At 37.2% G+C, this 18,500-nt stretch overlaps 1 pseudogene; it reads right to left on the bottom strand.

Moving 5' to 3' along the window:
* Positions 1-1,004: 1,004 nt before the first annotated feature.
* Positions 1,005-6,011, bottom strand: LOC125921651 (chromobox protein homolog 3-like; annotated as a pseudogene).
* Positions 6,012-18,500: the final 12,489 nt, after the last annotated feature.

The raw sequence follows: 18,500 nt of genomic DNA, 5'->3' as shown, positions 1-18,500 counted from the left end.
CCTCTGAACTCCATTTTCTTTTTCCTGAAGTTCAATTATTCATTTTTTTCAGGATGGATTTGTAGGTAACAATAAATTGAGATCTTTCATGAAAGATAGCTATATACATTTGCTAAAACTCATTGAACTATACTTAAAACTTGTACATGTCACTGTATGTAAATTACCTCAATAGAAATATAGTACTGGGAAAAAATTTAGTGCATGAACCAATGGATACAGCTGAGCACTCAAGCTAAAGAAATTTCTCTTAGAACACAGCACAAAGAGATAGAGATAAATAAATGGAATAAATGGATAAATCTATGAATATGCAGTTAAGAGAGAACAGATATAGAAGTTGTAACATTTGATTAGTAGGAGTTTTAGGAGAAAATATAATCTCATGGAATGAGAAATAGAATGAAGGATATACTCAGAGAAATAAAGGATATTTCCTAGAATGAAAGACAGATGCAAAGGGCCGAGTATGTATATATACACATACACACACACGCATATATAGTTATATGTATTAGTATATATTATTTTATATTTATATACAAATATATTACTAATTATACATATTGATAATTAGTACATATATTTCATATATATTTACATATATATGTAATATATATACATACTTTAAATCCGCATTTAGACACATAACAGTTATAGTTGAGAATATTGGAGTGTCAGGCTGGCTCAGTTAGCAGAGCATACAACTCTTAATCTTGGAGTCATGAGTTCAAGCCCCATGTTGGGCATGGGCCCTACTTAAAAAAGAGAAGAAAAAGAGAAAAAAAAAAGCATGTCAAAGTTGATATGAAATTTCCTCTGTGTATCAGACATGGTTTTACTCATAGGACAGTATATTGTATGTGTCATGTGTTCATTCAACACTAACTTTTGAGCATTTCCTGTGTGCCAGGCATTGTGCCAGATGATTAGGGACTTAGAGGCATACGAGAGATCATTCTTGCCTTAAAGAAACTCCTGATCTGAAAGGGGCAATAGACAGGTCAGTGAACAACTGCAGCCAAAGGCTGTTCAGTGGACCAAGAGAGTCTACACATACACAGATGGGGCAGCACAAGGTGGGTCATCAGTCTGGTTAGTGGTGTAAGCGTGTCCCATTCAACTGAAGTGAGAAATCTAGAAGCGAAAAATAACATGAAAAGAATTGTTTTATCGTTTTCAGAATACAGGTCTTTAAATTGCTTTAGTAATAAGGTGTGGGCGTGAAAGACTGGCGGCAGGGGAAACACATGTGTGACGTGTGTTGGCTGCAGTCTAGTTACTAGAATTAACATGTGGTCACTAGAGTGATGCACGGAGACCCAAATGGTTTTTGGAAAGCTTTCAATCACAAGCAAGTTACGTAGGTAATTTCAGAGTAAGGGAATAGATATAAATATCTCTGGGCTTCAGTTCTATCTGTGAGGAAAAAAGAGAAGGACTAATAATTTATCTAGAGTTTGTAGGGAAGAATACATTGTTTCTTTTTTCTTTTTCTTTTTGAAAATAAAACTGTTTATTGAGTACTGTGTACACTAAAGTAAGTAATATGCAGTTGGATAACATTCTGATTACTACAGAGTTATTGTTTTTTTCCTAGCTTCTGCTAGGAAGCAGAACTCAGTAACCCAAATACTGAGAAGATTGAGCCTACATGTAAAAAAGGAGTTGGGATAAAGAAAACACATGCAGGTCAAGGATTAAGATTACAGAAGCCTGTTCACCCATTTATTGCAGCAGGTCCTAAATTGCTGACATCTTTAACCATCTGATTATCATTAGGTTTCCAAGAATGAAGTTTTAGGCATTCCTTGAATCATGACCTTTTAGTCCCATTTAGTTGCATTTAGACACATTTAGTCAATCTCTTTTAGGCATTTCAACATGCAAAGTAATGGTTCACCAGGAGGAATCTCAAAAATGTCCATTTAACTAAAAATAAAATAAAATGAAATAATAAAATAATACAAAAGTCCATTTACCTAACTTTGCTTACCTAATTACAACACACCAGGACTTCTCTAGTTTCCTCATTTGGGTGGGGAGGTTGTTGTTAGTCTTTCAGGGCTTTTGCAAATAAAATATGGATATGGATTCTGATATGGCTGCTTTTAAATTGTCCAATTTATTTTTTTAAATATGAAATTTATTGTCAAATTGGTTTCCATACAACACCCAGTGCTCATCCCAACAGGTGCCCTCCTCAATACCCATCACCTGCCCTCCCCTCCCTCCCATCCCCCATCAACCCTCAGTTTGTTCTCAGTTTTTAAGAGTCTCTTATGTTTTGGCTCTCTCCCTCTCTAACCGTTTTTTTTTTCCCTTACCCTCCCCCATGGTCTTCTGTTAAGTTTCTCAGGATCCACATAAGACTGAACACATATGGTATCTGTCTTTCTCTGTATGACTTATTTCACTTAGCATGACACTCTCCAGTTCCATCCACGTTGCTACAAAAGGCCATATTTCATTCTTTCTCAATGCCATGTAGTATTCCATTGTGTATATAAACCACCCAAGGGATACAGGAGTGCTGATGCATAGGGGCACTTGTACCCCAATGTTTATAGCAGCACTTTCAACAATAGCCACATTATGGAAAGAGCCTAATTGTCCAATTTAAATCATTTACTTTATATTTAAATTATCCAATTAGTTATAAAATTATCTATTTAATTTGAAAGTTTAGGGCTTTAGGAAAAATTTCAATTTAACTTGAAGTGACTTATTTCTTAGGTTGCTCAAAATGATGGCATCCAAGAAACATGGGCTTATCCATGGTTATGAAATTCTGTTTTGTTTTGGTGAATGTTGAAGGAAGGAAAGAAAGAAAGAAAAAGAAAGAAAGAAAGAGAAAGAGAAAGAAAAGAAAAAGAAAACCATTTATGTATGTGTTATATATACACACGAAAAAACCCCAAATAACAAAAAATCCAGAATGGTCCTTAGGCATATAGGAGTTAAATACAAATTCTGATTGAGTAATAACTATGGGGATTTCCACCAACATTTAGAAAAGCTGTTCTCTAATGCAAAGGAAATAATATATGGCCTCAAGTGATAATATAATGGTCAAAATAACACATGATCTCAAATATTCTTTTCTGATAAAAAAAACGCAGACAGTATTTATTCAAAGTAACCAGTGCTAGACAGAGAGATAAGATGGTGGTGTAGTAGGAGGACTAACTCTAGGCTTGCCTTGTCTTTCAAACACAGCTAGGCAAATATCAAATCATTCTGCATACCCAAGAAATCAATCTGAGGATTGAAAGAACAAACTGCACAACTAGAGGGAGAGAAGAATCTATATACAGGAATGTAGGATATGGAAAGATGTGGTTTAGGGGAGAAACAGATTGCAGGTGCTGCAGAGGGGAGGGGACCCCGGTCACAGAGAAAGACAAGAGAGAGTGGAGTGGATACACACAAGGAGAACGCTTCCCCAAAACCATTGTCTGAAAGAATGAGAGGGGCTGATCTTTGAGTTTTTGCAACCAGTGGGGCTCCTAAGACTGGAGTTTTAGGGGTCCGAGGGCTTGGCTGGGATAGAGCCCTGAGGGTGCTATCCTTTTCCTGGAGAGAAGGCAGGCAAGCAATGCCACGGCAGATGGCACCATCTGAGGGTTTCCTAAGGCACATGGGGAGAGACTGTCACTCTTCTTAGAGTACATCTGTGAGAGGTGGCTTTTGTAGAGACCCTTCTCTGGGGACAACAGAGCCAGAGGGTGCCACTCCCACCGTGCTCCCTCCTCCCCCCACCGTCCCTCAGCATGGGCCCAGAGACACCTGCTGGGGTGCTGAGACACTGACTGTTTAGCCTGCTTTGCTGCAAATCCCACACCCCTGCATTTTGGTGCCACTGCCCTTCTCGGTCAAACCTGCATCAGTCCCTGCACAGTGAGACCCTTCCCCAGGAGATCAGCACAGACCCCAGCCACAGCATGTCTCTGAAATTTAGAGTTTTAAAATTCAGCAGGCTTGGCTGGGATAGAACCCAAATTGCACTGCACTCCTCCAGACAGGCAAGCAACCCAGAGGCAGACAGCATGAAAATAGTGATCTGAAAAATGTATGGGACACAAACATTCAACTGGCACCAGCCAGTTACTTTGTCCTCAGTGAGGGGCCTCCATGCTTGCTGCTCTCAGGGAAGCACTCCCAGAAGAGTGAATAATTTCCCCTGTTACTCTTGAATACAGAGAACAAACTGAGGGTTGATGGGGGGGGGGAGTGGGGGAGAGGGGAAAGTGGGTGATGGGCACTGAGGAGGGCACTTGTTGGAATGAGCACTGGGTGTTGTATGGAAGCCAATTTGACCATAAATTATATTTTAAAAAATGTCCCCTCTTGTGTCCCAGACATTCAACAAATCTAAAAGACAACCTTTGGAATGGGAGAAGATATTAGCAAATGACATATCTGTTAAGGGGTTATTATCCAAAGTCTATAAAGAACTTATCAAACTCGACACTCAAAAAACAAATAATCCACTTAAAATATGCGCAGAAGACACGAATAGACATTTTTCCAAAGAAGACACAGATGGCCAACAGACACATGAAAAGATGCTGCGCATTACTCATCATCAGGGAAATACAAATCAAAACTACAGTGAGATACCATCTCACACCTGTCAGAGTGTCAAATATCAATAACTCAAGAAACAACAGGTGTTGGTGAGTATGTGGGAAAGGGGAATGCTCTATGTTGTTGGTGGGAATACAAACTGGTGTAGCCACTCTGGAAAACAGTATGGAGATTTCTCAAAAAGTTAAAAATAGAACTATTCTACAATCCAACAATTGCATTACTAGGTATTTATCCAAAGGATACAAAAATAGTAATTGGAAGGAACACATGCATCCCAGTGTTTATGGCAGCATTATCAACAATAGCCAATTTAAAGAAAGAACCCAAATGTCCATTGACTGATGAATGGATAAAGATGTTGTATATATACCACACAATGGAATATATATATATATATATATATATATATATATATATATATACACACACACGCACATATATATATATATATATATATAAAACATGTGTGTATGTGTGCATATATACTTGTGTGTGTGTGTGTGTATATATATATTATATATTCATAATGGAATATTTCTCAGTCATCAAAAAGAACCAAAACTTGGCATTTGCAATGACATAGATGGAGCTAGAGGGTATTATGCTAAGCAAAATAAGCCATTCAGAGAAAGACAAACACCATATGATTTCACTCATGTGTGGAATTTGAGAAACAAAGCAGATAAACATAAGGGAAAAAAAGAGAGAAGCAAACCATGAGGCAGACTTTTAACTATAGACAACAAACTGATGGTTACTGAGGGGAGGCGAGTGGGGGAATAGGTTAAATAGGTGATGGGCATTAAGGAGGGCACTTGTTGAGATGAGCACTGGGTGTTGTATGTAAGTGATGAATCACTCAATTCTATCCCTGAAACTAATATTATACTGTATGTTAACTAACTGGAATTTAAATAGATGCTGAGTTAGTCTCGGTTCATAAAAAGCATTTACAATTCAAGGATACATCATATTTGCCTCTTTGGCCAGCTGTGCCTCATCTCAATATTGCCATGTTATGACAAACATTAATTCACCACTGCTGTCTACGGCACTAATTTTTTGTTTAGGTCAAGACCTCCGGTAAAGCCTTGGATTATCAGTGGCATCTCTTTTCTTTGATTTGCTGTCGTTAGATTCACTGTCAGATAAAGGTTTTCTTTTTGTATCTCCTTTTTGAGAATTAAGAAATGCTTCAATTAACTCTGGACAATCTAAATTTTCTTCAGGTTCCCAAGTATTTTCAGCATTGTCAGTAAATCCCTTCCGCTTCAGGAAATACTCCACTTTCCCAGTCATTAGGCATCCATACAGTCCTTTTTCCACCAAAATTCTTCAGGCTCTGTCTTATCCACTTTATTACTCTTTCCATTATTTTTCTCTCCCACTTTTTGCAATATATTTTAATTGGATGCCATTAAAAATTATTTTAATTTCCATTTAGTTAACATACAGTATCTTATTTGTTTTGGGTGTACACTATAGTGATTCAACAATTCCATATATTACTCAGTGCTCATCAAGGTAAGTGTACTCTTTAATCCCCTTCACCTCTTTCACCCATCTCCCCCCCCCCCCCCCCCCCCCCCCCTCGGGATCCACCTCTCCTCTGGTAACCATCAGTTTGTTTTCCATAGTTGAGTCTGCTTTTTGGTTTGTTGGATGCCATTTTTTCTTGCAAGACCTGAAGAATTATTATTCACTGCCTCTAATCTCCCAATCTCTGGTTTGCAGCACCTTTGGCCATGTGTGCTTTAAGTCTGAGCTCCATTGTTTCTTAATACAATGCTTTCACGTGACCTTTTATGGCTTCTGTCTAAAAAAGAGATAGAGAATGGGTAGGTTGGATTGGTAATAAATAAATAACCCCCCTTTTTTTGGGTGAAATCTGTAAGATGATGTTTAGCTAAATTTTTTCTTTGTTATTTAGCTGCTGATTTCTCAAAGAAAAATACCACTAATACTGAAAGTAATTTCAAGTTTCACAAAAGAATTTAAGTGGAGACAAATATCTTCAATCTACTTGTGCAAAGGGCCAGAGAGAACAACTGAGTAAATTGCAGAATTTGGTGAAACCAAAACAATGAGACTATTCTATTGGCTGCAATTCACTACAAAGGTTCTAGAAATACTGGTGCTGTCACTATTCATACTTGTGAGAAAATGCTAAATGGAACTGATATGTTAAATTCTACTTTGTTAAGATGAATTCCATGTGGCTATATAGTGAAACATTGATATTGTTAAAAGAAGAGGTAAAGTTAGCTGGTCAAGGGTTGGTTGTACCTTCATAGTGCAATCAATTTCAGAAAACAAATGCACAGATGATTTTTAATAGCATAAATACAAGTCTAGCATTTTACTTTTTTATTTTATTTGAGAGAGAGAGAGCACAAGTGAGTGGGGGAGGGAGAGAGAGAGAGAGAGAGAGAGAGAGAGAGAGAGAATCCTAAGAAAGCTCTGCACTGTCAGGACAGAGCCCAGTGTGGGGCTTGAACCCACAAACTGTGAGATCATGACCTGAACTGAAATCAAGAGTCAGACACTTAACTGACTGAGCCACCCAGGCGCCCCTAAAATTTTATCTTATGGCACTGATGAATGAAATAGAGGACCAGTTGTTTTTTACTTTTCTTAGACACTGTGATTCTTTTTTTAAAAAATTTTTTTAACTTAAAAAAATTTTTTTAATGTTTATTTATTTTTGACAGAGAGAGAGACATAGCATGAGTGGGGGAGGGGCAGAGAGAGAGGGAGACACAGAATCCGAAGCAGGCACCAAGCTGTCAGCACAGAGCCCAACGTGGGCCTCGAACCCGGACCACGAGATCATGACCTGAGCCGAAGTCAGACGCTCAACCGACTGAGCCACCCAGGTGCCCCAATTTTTTTTTTAACTTTTATTTATTTTTGAAAGAGAGAGAGAGAGAGAGAGAGAGAGAGAAAGAGAGAGAGAGAGAGACAGAGGCGTAAATGGGGGAGGGGCAGAGAGAGGGAGACACAGAATCCGAAGCAGGCTCCAGGCTCTGAGCTTGTCAGCACAGAGCCCAATGCTGGGCTCAAACTCACAGACCGTGAGATCATCACCTGATCATTACTGACTGAGCCACCCAGGCGCCCCTCTTAAGGCACTGTGATTCTAAGGTCCATGTTTTTTCTACATGGACTGAATGTCTCCCTAGGAGGTTCCCATCTTGTCATGTATACTGTATTAGTCGTTTCTACCTTACCAAGCATAAGTTGGTCATTATTCTCTAGCTTAGAAAACAGAAAGTGGCTACCTGTGACAGTGCACAGGTAAGTCTTGGTAAGGAGCAGGACTACAGGATATAGACATAAGACAGTTCTTTGGGAAACATAGTAGAACTAAATTGTGAAATTTGTCTCTCAGTATGACCTCCTCTTTCTGAATATGTTCTCCTTCCCACAATCCCCACACTCTGGAATCTCATGCTACTTAATTTATGATCAATTAATTTATACAGATAGATAACAATGTGTTTTCCTTCTTAAAAGCACCTAGGCCTTAAAAAATGCTATTTTATTTAACTCAGGAAATGCATTGCAAATCGGGCCATTCAAAGCCATGGAGAAAAAATCATTTGCAGGACTTTTGGAGAAGGGCAGCTTTAGAGACTTTTGCTATAATCCCAGGCAGGTAGAAGGAAGTTTAAAGGAACAGGGAAGCTGTTCCTATTGCGGGGAGGGGTCCATAGTACGAACAGAAAGGATAAAAGTGCTGGATAATACCAATGGATGCAAATGGGAGGAAGGTAAACCAAGGTGATGGTGTTGGGAAAATGATCAGCTTTAGCTCTGGAGATTGGTAAATTTTGTCCTTAAACTTTTGAAGGACAAGGTCATCCCTTTCCAATTTCATGCTGCACAGCTTGGGTTTAATAAGAGTGTCCTCAATCCAGGTCTGGAGCAGATCCACGAGGCCTTCTGAGAAAAGGCCAGTCTTCCCTAGAATTCAGTCGTATCTTCTTAGCCTTTAGTCCTGGCAATTTTCAACCACATAGGTGTTCTTTGGGTACTAACCATGAACATTTTTCAAAGCTTTTTACTGTGAGAAATTTCAAATACACACAAAAGTAGAGAGAATAGTATAATGAACCCAATGTACCAGTTCCATCTAATTTCAACAGTCACAAACATCTGTTGGTCTTGTTTTCTCTATTATCATATAATACTCCCCTCACTCCCCTATTTAAGCTAAAGTGTTTTGAAGTAAATCCCAGAGTGCATGTCATTTTACCCATAAATACTTCAGTAAAATCATGGCCATCTTAATAACCATAGTTATAAGGATGAGAAGAGAGAGATTATTATAGTCTACATTTATTATGTTCTGTGTTCAGAACTCTCTGCCAAACACTTAGCATCGCGTTATTTTAGGTCATCCCTTCACCATTCAGTCAATGAGGCATAATGGTCCCCACTTTTCTGACAGGGAAACTAAAGCTGCAAGAGGTGTAGTAAATTGATAAAGGTCACACAGCTAGGAAGTGATGCTACTGGGATTCAAATTTTCTTTGCTTACTCTGTATCCTGTGCCCTTAACAACTGTATACAAATGTCTTACCACTGAAGCATACTTGTCCTCTGAAAATAGACCCATAAGGAACACCTTTGCATGGGTGAAAGAATTGCTTTGCATGAAACTATTTATCGTATTGCTTTGTGCCCTTGAATGAATTCCTTGTTGACTGAGAATGTTTGGGCTGAAGGAGTGTTGGCTTTGGAGTCATACAGCTTTAATTTGGACATAATTGTTTCATCACTTTCTGGTTGTGAGCCTTTGATAAGTCACTAGGGTTCTGGGTCTCCATTTTTTCATCAACTCCTGTGAAGATTAAATGAGACACTTGAAAGTTTTACAACAGTGCACTTTATGGAGACTGGAACCAAGAGTATTTTGGTACTCTGCCTCTACTTTGTCTTCCTTCCATCTCCCCATGACATCTCACTATGAGTGTATTTTCACTTCTCCTTCCACCACCTCTCTTCCATTCTATGTAGTCAAGGCTATAGTTATATCCATATGTCCTGTGTTTTGTCATTTAGCATTTTGGGGGGGTTAATTTCTACTCTTTTTACTTCATTTCTTATAAATTTTAAAATACTCAAGGCTGGCTTTGCCTTATATTAATTTTGTGCATTATTCTTACTGCATTTTTAACATAAGCTACCTAAAACTTTCAGGAGCTGGCAGGGTATAAATGATCTATCTCATTATTTAGTGTCACATTCTCTATGGGATTATGAAGTAGTATGTGCTGCATGAGCCATGGCACATTTTTGTCATCATTGTGTTGTCAATTTCAATTAAGGCTGAGAACATCTGATGAATAGATGGGGTGGCCAGGGTGGGGAGGAGGGTCAGATAGGCTTATGGTCATTTTGATAGCCTGGCATATTCTTCAAACCAATTTACAAGGCTGTTTTAATTACCTTGGCAACTGTCCTTGGAACCCTTTCCAAGTTCCTCACATTAAAAAGTCTTCTCATCAGCAACAACCAAAATTATCAATGATTAAAATGTCATAAACCTCCCAGTTCTCTGCTGGGCTCATCTTATAGATGGACTCTAAGGTTTTTATAGTCTGAGATGTCAAGCTTATTCTCTTGTTGCCATTGGTAACAGTTGAGATCTCTTAAAAATACTGAATAAGCTCTTCAGGCCAATGTACCGTATTCATATTGTGACTACTGAATGAATCAAATTGGATTAAAGAATTTTTTTATAGAGAAATAAAGGGGCTTCTTGTTGGAAATTGGTACATTATTACTTGGCACTGAGAGATAAATAAAGAGATCAGACATTTATCTTGTTTGATTCAACCGTGTATAGAATTAAATGTAATTTTGACTTAGTTGAGACCTAAGAAATATAAATGAAAACCAGTACATGCACACATAAATATACACATATTTACAGATCTTCCTCAGGCTAAAAAATAACCATATAAAAATTGTGATTTTAGGTTCCTTGAGGAAAGAACAAAACTGGATATGATAGTGGTCTTAAAATTATGAGGTAGAGATGCGGAAAAATAAAGCAGAAATGGGGGAAATTCTTAGAATTTTTTCTGAGGCAAAAACAAAGTGGAAGTGGGTCAGGGTTGGCTTGGGAAATGTTGACAGGAGGTAAGTCTACTGGTCCATTTTGTTTCCAGGTCAGCCCTTTCCTACCTAGGCGTCATTTCCTGGCTTCCTAAAAGACCCAGAAAGATGAGATCTGGTGTGTGGTTGAGTGATAGAGATAAAGAGGTGGGGAAAGAGACGGTTTATCAGGTATCTATTGCTGCATCAAAAACCTCCTCAAATCTCAGGATCTTAAAGCAATGCTCATTGATTGCTTACATTTCTACGGGTCAGGAAATCCTGACAGGACTCCGCAGAGATGGCCAAGCTCACTTAAGCAGCTATGTTCATCTGGGGCTGGGAGAGGCTGTAAGTCCAAGATGGCCTCACTCACATGTGTATGGGAGCCTTGGGGGTGCCTGTCAGCTGGGTTGCTTTGGTTTTCTTCCACCTGACCTTTCTCTTCATGTGCTTTCTTTTTCCATTAGGATAGCTTGGAGTTCTTTATGTGGTCACTCAAGGTAGCAAGAAAGCAAAAGGGAAGCTTCCAAGCTTAAGACCTAGGCTTGGACCTGGCAGTTTCAAGTTTACTGCATTGTATTGATCAAAGCCAGTCACAGAACCATCCTATATGTAAGGGAGGGGCAACAGACTCCACCTGCTGCATAAGAGGTGTGGTGTGGGACAAGAGAGATTGGTTGTGGGCATCTTTGCACTCTGTCTCCCACAGACGGCCACCCAGAACTGCATTCCGATGAATGCCTGCTGCCTTTGACTTCTGGTAAGGAGCATTGACAGATTTTCCAAATCTCACAGGGGTAGATACTGGCATTCTGATCCATTTTCCTTTCATTGGGAAGATGGTGCAGGAGGAAGAGCACTGGTTTAACTTTGGACCTGGATTCTGATCCTTACTTAGCCACTCATCAGATATATAGCTTTGTGGCCACTTCATACCCTGTGAACAATACTTTCCTCATCTCTAAGTTAGTAATAAATATTACTCACCTCCTACGGTAGTACTGAGATGTTACTGAAATAACTTACACAGCCTAACCCGGTGACTACCTTACTTAGTCAAAGTGAGCACTCAGTAATATTCATCTACTTCCCTCTACACTTCATCTGGGAGAGTCATAACTGTGTGCTCATAAGGAGGGTGACCATAAAATTTATTTTCTAAATGAGGACACCTCTGCGTGTGCAACAAGGCATTATTAATACTTATGCCAGACAAGAGTCATATGTTGGGAGTATTCCCAGGCAAACTGGGTCACCCTGGTCATAAGGAACTGCTGGATAGGGCAAGGACAGTGTAGTAGCTGATGCCTTCAGTGAGAACTTTTCAGTCTATTTATATTTAATATTATTAAGTATACTTTAAAGGCATTATAAAAGAGATGAGAAAATTCATAAGAGGAAATCAGAATTCAGAGTGACTGTAGGCCGATGTTGTCTATTACCCTGCATTTCTTTCTTGGTGTGATGGTATATCTTGTAGCAAATTTATCTTCTGTGTGAAAGTTAAAAAAAAAGCAAAAATGATTTATAAGGGAATTAATCAAATCCACTTGAAAGCAATTTCTCCCTTTGTATCCTACTCCCCAAGTGTTTTTATCTCTAGATCCTGTTTCAATCTTAGCATTACTAAATGTATAATTCCAGGAAAGAATAATTGACCAGGGGAATTCATGTTATCAGAGTCTGGCACAGAGACAATTATATTTCTGTACATCTTGAATGGGAATTGATAAGCAATGCCAAAAATTCTCACCCTGTATAGAATTACTTAAAATATGTTTGATAAAGAAAAAAAAAACAGATCAATGATATTCTGAGAACTATTTTGTTTTGAGAGGTCTAAAGGAGTAGTAGGCTCTTGCAGTCCATCTTAGAGACATAGACGTGGCAGAGGAATAGAACAAGTTGAGACTGAATACAGATGACCAAGATTGCATGTTATCATAACTTCATGCCCAGATGGTTGTGATGTTAAATGTTAGGTCCATATCTCTCTTGACTATAATGAGTAGCAAGTCTTAATGTTGTTTTGTACTTGTACAGACTATGGTGTATTTAATTCTTCATTTTTTTTCTGCAGTGCTATTTTCCAACTCAAGGAAAATAAGAAAGATTTAATTCCTTTGGTGGTAGATGCCGCAAATATATATTAAGCATGCGCTTAATATGTGTCAGGCTATCTCCAATGCATCCTCAAACAAACTAAACTATGTTTTTATAACAAAGTCTAAAAATTAATCAGTTGCGTTATCTTCTTCCTTAATAACACAAAAGTTTTAGTCTATTAAACATCTCTCCATGGGGCGCCTGGGTGGCTCAGTTGGTTGGACACCCAACTCTTGATTTTGGCTCAGGTCATGATCTCATGGTTTGTGAGATTGAGCCCCAGTCAGCGAGGAGCCTGCTTGGGATTCTTTCTTTCCCTCTCTTCCTCTCTCCCTCCCTCTCTCCCTCCCCCTTTCAGCCCCTTCCCTGCTCACTCTTTCTCTGTCTAAAAAATAAACATTAAAAAAAAGATTAAAAAAATAAACATTGCTCCAACATCTCCTTGACTGTTACTGTTTTCTTCCATGTTGTTGATGAGCACTACTTTGATTCCACACTGTATTTTTTTTTTAAGTTTATTTATTTTTGAGAGAGAGAGAGAGGGAGGGACACACACACACACACACACACACACACACACACACACAAGTGGGGGAGAGGTAGAGACAGAGGGAGAGAGAGAGAATCCCAAGCAGGCTTCACACTGTCAGCAGAGAGCCCGACTGGGGTCTCCATCTCACGAACCGTCAGATCATGACCTGAGCCAAAATCAAGAGTCAGACATTCAACTGACTGAGCACTCAGGTACCCCAATTCCACATTCTTTTTAAACATAAATTTAATTATTTATACCCCTTTATAGTTAATACTTGTTTGCATTTAAGGACACAGGGTACTAATTTGTTTATTCCTTAGCTCTGGGTTTTTTTCCTACCCAAGTATAGCTTGTAGTATTTCTTTTGGCACAGGTCTGTGGATTAAAGATATTTTTAGTTTCAGGTTGGAAATATTTTCTTTTCCCCTCTGTCTCAAATGATGGGGTGACATAATATAAGATATTAGGATCTATATTCCATCAATATTTTGGAGATTTTTATCATCTCTGGGATTATTCAGTAACGTTTTGGTAAATATTTTCTGGATGTTGAGGAAAGAACCCTGATTTGTAGCATTTGTCAATTTCTATGGTATAAATATTCCCACTGTGGTGATGTCAAGCTACTGCCATAGTGAGTGTCTGACAGGATTCCTGGAAATATGACAACCAGCTTTTTGAGCTGGTGCAGGCCGCTTCCGGCATGCCACAGCATCTATTGTGGCTGATTAGAATTTATGTCAGTGTGATTATCTTTCTATTCTAGGAAATCTTTTTCCTTGGGAGCTTTTATGGCTTTCTTTTACTACTGATGTTCTGCAGTTTCAAATGATATTTTGGCATGAATTTACCTTTGTTTGTACTGCTTGGGACCCAGTATGTCTCTTCATTTAAGAAATCAAATCTTTCTTCTGCTCTTGAAAAATCTCGGTATAATGAGAATAGCCATTACCTGTTCCCTATTCTCTCTAGTGTCTCCATCTGGAATTCTGATTAGATATAATATGGAGCATCTAAATCTAGCTTCCATGGCTTTCGTTTATTGTTTAAATTTATTATCTTTCTTGTTTCATTTAGGGTTTTTCTTCAGACTATCCTTCTAACTTATGTTTTAAATGTTATTATTATTTTTTAATGCTTATTTATTTTTGAGAGAGTGAGAGAGAGCAAGAGAGGAAAAGCATGCGTGAGGAGCAGAGAGAGAGGGGGAGACGGAGGATCCGAAATGGGCTCTGTGCTGGCAACAGAGATCCAGATGTGGGGCTCAAACTCATGAACGTGAGATCATGACCTGAGCTGAGGTCAGATGCTTGACTGACTGAAGCACCCAGGGGCCGCAATTCTTCTAATTTATTCTCTTTTCACCAACAATTAATGTACTGTTTAACATATGTACTAAAATTTTATTTCAATTATTATACTTTCCTATAAATATCTTTTGTGGTGCCTGGGTGGCTCAGTTGGTTAAGTGTCCTATTACTGACTTTGGCTCAGGTCATGATCTCACAGTTTGTGATATTGAGCCCTGCTGTTGGGCTCTGCGCTGACAGTGTGGAGCCTGGTGGGGATTTTTTCTCCTCCTCTCTCTGCCCCTCTCCTGCTAGCATTCTTGCTCTCTCTCTCAAAATAAATAAACTTAAAAAAAACTTTTAAATAGTCCATTGATTTTTTTTTTTACAAATGTCCTTCATAAATTTCTGTTTTTATGTTCTGAAATACTTTGAAGCTATTTATTTATTTATTTATTTATTTATTTATTTATTTATTTGAAGCCTTTAATTATACTTATTTTGGAGTCACTACTTCTGTTCTAGTGTGAATTCTTCTGTTTGTTAGGTCTGTGGGTTGTCTCTTGGCTATGGGATATAATAGTTAATAATTAATTAGTGAGTGTTCATTCGGAAGTTTTGAGCACTTTATTTGTATTATCTCAATCATCTCAGTAAACTAGTAGATAGATACTGTTATTTCATTCTATAGATAGTGATACTGAAGGGTTGAGAAATTAAGTAACTTGCGTAAGGACGCATAGATAGGAGAGGCAGGGCCAGGAAGAAGTCTAGATTTAGAGTACATACTTCTAATCATTATTCAGTGCAGCCTCTTTATGTGTCTTCCTCCCCAATAATCTTTCTCCTGAAGTATGAACATACATGTATAAAAGTACAAAACAACGCCATAATGGAATGGCTTTGTGAATTTTCACAAAATGGAGACACTCACACCCAGATCGAAGAACAGTGTATGTCCAGTACCTTAGACTCTCCCTTTGTATATTGTTAATGTGTTTTTATCTTGAATTATTAATTCTAATAGTTTGTCTCCAGATTGGTTTCTTTTCTTGTGTACATATCGTCATTTTATGTGTGAATAATTGTAGTTTTGTTTTTTCTCTTTCCATTTTGAATATTTTTCCTTTGTCTTATGGATAGGGACTCCTGTACAATGTTGAATAGAAATAATGCTAGAAGACATCCTTATCTCATTCCCAGTCTAAGAGAGAAAGCTTTAAACATTTCATTGTTAAATATATGAATTATCTTAAGTTTTTGGTGGGTACTCTCTCTCAGATTAAGGATTTCATTTCTATGCCCAGTTTGGTAATAGTTTTTATCATTAATGGGTTATGTTAGATTTTTGTCATTGCTGTAATAAGTTGCTACAAACTTAGTGACTTTAAAGGACATAAATTTATTATTTTATAATTCCCTAGGTTAGAACTCTGCCAGGTTTTGGTATTAAGGTTATGCTGACATGAAAAAAAAATGAACCTCTCTTTTCCTAGGGTATAGGTGAGTTTTTGTAAAATTGTTGCTATTTCTTTCTTAAATATTCAAGAAAAATTAACCAATGAAAATATCTGGGCCTGGAGATTTCTTTGTGGGAATGTATTATTAGATTTAATTTCTTTTAAAGATCTAGATTGTTAGGATAATTTCTTTCTTCCTATGTCACTTTTGGTAGTGTTTTTCTAGAAATTTAATTACTTTATTTAAAATTTCAAATTTACTTGCTTAAACTTGTTCATAATAGCGTGTTCAGTTTTTTAAGTCTGTGTCTTTCATTCCTGATGATAGTAATTTGTAACTTTCCCATTTTTTTCTTGAGTAATCTTGTCAGAGATTTATCAGTTTTATTAATCTTTTCAAACAAACAACATTTGGCTTTGCTTATTTTCTGTATTATATATATGTTTTCCATGTCCTTGATTAGGTTCTTATATTCATCATAGCAGGGAGGGCCAGAGAGAGAGGGAGACACAGAATCCGAAGCAGGCTCCAGGTTCTAAGCTGTCAGCACAGAGCCCAATGCAGGGCTTGAACTCACAGACCGCAAGATCATGACCTGAGCTGAAGTCAGATGCTTAACCAACTAAGCCATCCAGGCACTCCTCATTCTCCTTCTTCTATTCTCAGCTTGATTAAGCAATTGAATTTTAACCTTTTCCCCCTTAAGGGATGCATTTAAAGTTACAGATTTTACCCAGCACAGCATTAGCTGAATTTCATATTATCAATATGTCATATTCTCATTATCATTTTGTTAAATATATTTTATAAATTTCATTATAATTTTTCTCTTATGCAGGAGTTATTTAGATGAGTAATGCTAAATTTACAAATATTTTGAGATTTTCTAATTATTTCTTGTTATTGATTTACAGATTAATTTTACAGATATACTCTGATGTTAATTTTTTGAAATTTGTTGACTTGCTTTATGAGCTAGCTTTTTTTCATTTGAGTAAATATTTTATTACACTCAAATATTTCTCTCATGTTTGAGTACAGCATTTGTTCTGGTTTCCTGTTGCTGTATAACAAACCATCCCAGACCTTAGCAATTTAGAACAGTATTATTTCTTCTGCACTTAAATCTTCAATTTGGGCAGAACTCAGTAGGTACAGTTTGTCTTGGTTCATATGGTATCAGCTGGGATGGCTTAAATGCTGCAGGCTAATTTATATTTATTATATTTAATTTGTTCATTTTATCTAAGAAGTTGATTTATTGGTGAAAAATGTATCCATATATTTTCTCCATTAAACTTTTGATATTAATGGTATCTGTGGTGATGGACTTCCATTAATTCCTGAAACTGATTTTATGTCTCCTCTCTTTCTTTCTTGATCAAACTAGCTAGAGCTTTATCACTATTTTGAGGTTTTCAAAGAACCAGATTTTGGTGTCTTTGATTTTTTTTCTATTTGCTTTATGTTTTCAACTTTATTGATTTTTGGTTTTTATCTTTATAATTTCTTTCCTTATAGTTGATTTGTTTTGGATGTAATTTTCTCTCTCTTATTCCTTAAGTTGGATCATTTAGTTTGAGACTTTTCTTCCTTTTTAATATTAGTATTTAATGCTAGAAATGTCTAAGCACTGGTTTATTTATTTATTTATTTATTTACTTATTCTTTTTTTTAAATGAAATTTATTGTCAAATTGGTTTCCATTAGAAACCCAGTATAAGCACTGCTTTAGCTGCATCTCACAAATTTTGATATATTGCATTCTCATTGTAATCAATTAAAATATATCTTAATTTACTGTTTTGTTTGTTTTTGTTTTCATTTTAAGCTTTTATTATAATTCTAGTTAGTTTATATATAGTGTTATATAAGTTTCACATGTACAATATAGTCATTCAACACTTCCATACATCACCCTGTGCTCTTCAGGGCAAGTGCACTCTTTAATCCCTGTCACCTAACCTTGGTAACCTAACCACCTCCCCTCTGGTAGCCATCGCTTCGTTCTCTATAATTAAGAATCTGTTTCTTGATTTGTCTCTCATTTTTTTACCTTTGCTTGTTTGTTTTTTCTTAAATTCCACATATGAGTGAAATTATATGTGTTTGTCTTTCTCTGACCTACTTCATATTCTAATTTCCTTTGAGACTTCTTCCACTCATCAGTTTGTTAGGCATGTGTTGTTCAATTTCCAAATATTTGGGGATTTTCAGATGTCTTTTAGTTATTTATTTTTTTCTTCCAAGATTTTATTTAAGCTCAAGCTAGTTAACATATAGTGTAGTTCTGATTTCAGTGCTCATCATAACAAGCGCCCTCCTTAATACTCATCACCTGTTTAGCCCACACCCCTACCTCCCTCTATCAACCCTCAGTTTTTTCTCTATTATTAAGAATCTCTCAT

The sequence above is a fragment of the Panthera uncia genome, chromosome C2 (genome assembly GCF_023721935.1).
Source record: "Panthera uncia isolate 11264 chromosome C2, Puncia_PCG_1.0, whole genome shotgun sequence".
NCBI lineage: Eukaryota > Metazoa > Chordata > Mammalia > Carnivora > Felidae > Panthera > Panthera uncia.
Note: the sequence above shows the minus strand (reverse complement) of the source record. Positions and strands in the feature narration are given on the sequence as shown.